Consider the following 5,083-nt stretch of genomic DNA (forward strand, 5'->3'; position numbering starts at 1 on the left):
GATGAAATATTGCATGGTATTATAGCTTATATAATAAACCGGTGAAGATCACATTGTTCCATGCATTTCGAGAAGTATAGCTTGAAACCTTGACTTAATAACATTTTATCTCTTGATGAATAGCTAACTAAAACAATGCCTTAATTTATAAAAAAAATGACTTAATTAATTATATCTTATTTTAACAATATAAATAAACTTTGAATGAGTGTTTATATTATAAACACATATATAATAATTATTTTGGTGTTGATTTAATACATTTCATTATAAATAATTAAATTATAAGAAAATAAATTAGTTAAAATGAATTGAGCTTCACAAATAATATGGTCATTCACTACAAGAAATAAGTTTTTTAGTTACCAATGCTATTTGCGATTGAAATAGTCATCGAACGAAATTTGTTGCAAATCTGTCACTGAAATATCGACATATTACTTTCTAGTGATTACGATTGAAATAATCATCGAACAACATTTGTTGCAAATTTGTCACCAAAATATCGACAAATTACTTTCTAGTGAAAACAATATGGTTAGCGACTAAAATAACGACCAAAATTTCTAGTAGCTAAATTCTAGTCGTTATATCAGTGGCTACTTATATAAATTAGAAACAACATTTTTAGCGACCGAATTAACGACTGACATGTGTCTTGTATTAGTAACTGAAAATTTCACTACACCATTTTTTAGTTTAGACAACAACTGAAAAGTGTTGCCTAAAGCAATATATTTGTGGCCTTAAGTTTAGGCAACACTTTGGCAACGATTTTTCAATCGTAGAGTTTTTCATTGTGGCCATTGCTCAAAGGCACCAATTTTTTTTTCTAAGACCACTAATGTTTTGAAAATCGTTGTCTTATACAATAGACCACACTTTTTATAAGTGTATTGGCAACAATTTATTCATAGTTTTAAGCAACATATTTCAAACTTTGGATATCTTTTAGGCAACACATTTTAGACATTGTCAATTCTTTTCGTAATACATTTTAAATGTTCGCTATTCTTTAGGCAACACATTTTATTCGTTACCTTTTCGTTTGATAGTATTTAAGCAACACTTTTAAAAATGTGATTTATTCATTTTTAGGGAACACTTTTTTTATAAATGTGACTTATTATTTTGGACTAAAGTTATAGCATTTATAAAAAAATAATTAATTTTTTATTCTTCGAATTTATTTTGAGAAGATAAAAATATAACAAGTTTTAAATTATTAAAAGACTTATTTATTTTAAATTATGAAATAAATAAGATAATAGACAATTAAATCTATAGTCATAAGTTTTGTAATTGAAGAAACCACAAGTAAAAGTCATAACATTGGGTAATAAAATTAAATGTGCAAATACCATAATGTATATGTGAAATCATAATTGTACAACTGAAAACAAAAGTTAATGCAATGTCACCTAATATACTTTGAAATTCAAAAGAACTTACAACTCATATTTAAGAAAAATATTAAATTTATTTCTGCATTTTATGAGTCCTCTTGTCCAAGTAATCTTCATCTTCATCCAAAAAAAAAAAAGATTAAGATTAAAAATATGAAGTTGTGAATAAATGTACCAACTTAAAAGAAAGCATTTAAAATTTGATTCTTTATTACCCTTAGTCCATGAAGTCAAATAAAGTGTCATCAATTTCATCTTCAGGAGTACTTTATTCCTCAATATTATAAGTTTTCTCAAATATTGTGAGAGGCATGTCGTCCCTAACCCAATTTAGTTCACCATCATTGTTTGTAGCGTTTAGTTCAGTGCCATTTGAACTGTTAGGCCGATCACCCATGTTAAATAAATCTCTTGAAACTTTTTTCATAACATAATGTCTATTTTCTTTTAAAGGATCTTGTATATAAAAGCATTGGTGGACTTGAGAAGCTAGCACAAAAAGATCATTTTGATAACATTTTTTTGTTGAAATAAACACATGTGAGAACATACTTGTCTTCTTTAACCTCAAACCAACCACAATAAAACATCACAACTTAAAGTTACCATAATAGTCTAACTTAGTTATATCTTTGATTGCACCATAATAAATGACAAGTTCAATCCTCGGATTTTCATCCTTAGAACTTGCAAAACTTGTACTCGTTGAAACCAACATTACACCCAAATTTTGGGTTTTATGTCTAGCATCTCACTTCATAGTATGGAATCTATATCCATTGATGAGGTAACCTGAAAATCAAAAAAACTAGTTGGAAAAACAATCTCTAGTTGACAGAATTTGTACTACTTCTTCTTCCAAGTAATCCATATCCTATAATCATATAACCTTTTCACATATAGAGCAAAAGAATGATTCAAATTGAATCAAAGGGTCAGCCATTATATTAGGCATAGTGCTTCGTATTGCCACAGGAAGTAAGTAATGCAACACGAAGTGAGCATCATGACTCTTGTAACTTGATATTTTATTAGTGGTAGCATGCACACATTTGAAGTGTTTGAGGGACTTCCATCTGCTAATTTGGCATGCTTAAAAACACCACACAAAAAAAACTTCTCATGTGCTTTCATCGAAAAATAAGTTGTTGAAAATGCTGCACAATCTTTACCAATGTCCCTTGGATGAAGATCTTTTCTTATTCTCATATCCTACAAATCATAACGGGCATTGATGTGATCTTTCGTCTTCCCTTGGATGTTCAAAAGAGTCCCAATAATGCTATCACATATGTTTTTTTCTCAATATGCATCACATTAAAATTGTGATGTAATTTATTTGTAGCCCAATAAGGCAACTAAAGAAAGATTGACCTTTTTTTCCATGGACCATCAATTTTCTTTCTTCCATTCTTTCCAAATTGATTGATAAAATCTTTTAACATCTCTATGATTATGTCCTTTCTAACATTTGTGGTGTAGACCTAAGTTCTTTCTTTCCATTGAATGACTTATTATTAGCTCTCCAGACATGATTTAGTGGTAAAAAGACACGATGATCCATATAACACATTTTATGGCTATGTTTTAAGTAGCATGACTTAGTATCATAATTGCAATACGCATAAGCTAATTCAGCTTTGGTACTCCATCCTGACAACATTGCATAACTTGGATAGTCACTAATAGTCCATAAAAGAGTTGCATGTAGTTGAAATGTTTCATCTTTTGAAGCATCATGTATCTACCTCAAACTCCCACAACTCTTTCAACTCCAATGGTTGAAGGTACACGTCTATATCATTTCCTGGTGATTGTGGTCCAGGAATCAACAATGACAACATTATATGTTCAGGTTTCATGCACAACCAAGGTGGTAAGTTGTACACAAACATCATTACAGGCCAAGTACTATGTGATATGCTCATAGTCCTAAATGGTTTGAAACCATCGCTTGCTAAGCCAAGTCTTACATTGTGTGAATAAGAAGAAAATTTAGAATAAAGCTTATCAAAGTCCTTCCAAGCTTCACCATCAGCGGGATGTCTCAAGTTTGCATCCTTTGATCGTTCTTCATCATGCCACCTCATCGACTCAGCAGTCTTTGAACACATAAATAGTCTTTGAAGTCTAGGAATCAATGGAAAATGCCTCAAAACTTTCGCAGGAACTTTATACTCATATTGAGGTTCCTCAAACTCAGAATTGACTTTAGGAAATTCCTTCCATCATGAAGATTTACAAGTTTTTGCAGAAATCAAGGTTGTTATTCTCTTTCCAAAATAACATGCAATCTTTGGGACATGCATGAATCTTCTTATAGTCAAGGCCTAAATCACTAATCATGGTCTTTGTTTTGTGAAGAGATTTAGGAATATTCAAGTTAGGAATGACTTCTTTCAACAATTGTAAAAGCTCAGTGAACAAAACATTACTCCACCTATGAAGACACTTAAATAAATACAGTCGAATCACAAAAGATAAAGTTGAGAAACATTTACATCAAGGATAAAGTTCTTGATTTGCCTAATGAATCAAATTGTAGAACTTTTTAGCTTCATCATTAGGACCCTTTTTGCTTCATTTTGCTTCCACAATATTTCTAAATGTTTCATACAATAAACCATTCATATCATCTTGTATGTCTTCTTTATGTTCTATATCATCATCATGTATTAATGTTGAATGTATTTCTTCTCCATGGTGAACCCAAACATTAATTGTATCCTTGTAGAAAGCCAAAGGCTATTAAATGATCATACACCAGATGTCTTCTTATCCAACAACAATTTTTACAACTCGCACAAGGACATCAAATCTTTTCTCCCACAAACCCTCCATTAGTGTAGATAAAATCTAAAAAAGACTCTACACCATTGATATACTCTTTACTAAACCTCAAATATTTATTCACCAGTGCAGTAAGGGCTTTTTGCCCCAGTTATTTTCCTCATTTTGCCTCGGGTCTGGAACCGAGGCATATGCGGATGAGGCCAAAAGACACCCCCTTTGGCCTCGGTTGTTACCCGAAGTCATAGTGTTCCATTTTTGCCTCAGGTCAAAATAGAACCGAAGTCATACGGAGCCACCATCTTCCTCGCACACGAACCACCGTACTAGGCTGCTGTCTCACCCTCCAGGTGCAATGCCTGTCTCAAAACCCTAAAAACCTTTGAAACCGCAAACACTCCAAATCCATTTGGCTCTTACGGAGAAGATGTTCGTGCACAGGGAAAAAATTAGTTCAAATCAAAGAATCAACTCAAGAATCCAAATCTCAGACATCACAACAAGAAAGAAGGTGTTCCGGCCAAGATCCGCCGCGCAGTACAAATCAGCTCAGGAATCCAAATCTCGCAAACGGCGTCGCAGAGGAAGATCCGCCGCACGACTCGTTAGAGGTGTTCCGGCCACCAGACGAGCCAGCGCCATAGCCGCTGAACTTCCCGTTCCCGCGAACCAGAATAGCCACCATTGAAGCTTCTCTGCAACGCGAACAACGCCGATCGGAGAAGAAGACCTTGACGGAGGAGGAAGGTGGTGGCAGCGACGGAGGAAGGTGGTGGCAGAGAGAGAGACAAGAGAGTGACGAGAGAGAGACGAGAGAAGAGAAAGGGTACTGCTGTAGAGAGGGGCGCGGGGAAGAAGAAGAGAAAAGGGGGCTCACGAATTTGGTG

General features: G+C 33.7%; 2 pseudogenes; both read right to left on the reverse strand.

Moving 5' to 3' along the window:
- Nucleotides 1–1,623: 1,623 nt before the first annotated feature.
- Nucleotides 1,624–2,205, reverse strand: LOC146886805 (uncharacterized; annotated as a pseudogene).
- Nucleotides 2,206–2,213: 8 nt separating this feature from the next.
- Nucleotides 2,214–4,881, reverse strand: LOC146886806 (uncharacterized; annotated as a pseudogene).
- Between the last annotated feature and the right edge of the window lie 202 nt (nt 4,882–5,083).

This window comes from Vigna unguiculata, chromosome 4 (genome assembly GCF_037176805.1).
Source record: "Vigna unguiculata cultivar grain cowpea cultivar isolate G323 ecotype 2 chromosome 4, ASM3717680v1, whole genome shotgun sequence".
In the NCBI taxonomy this organism is placed as follows: domain Eukaryota; kingdom Viridiplantae; phylum Streptophyta; class Magnoliopsida; order Fabales; family Fabaceae; genus Vigna; species Vigna unguiculata.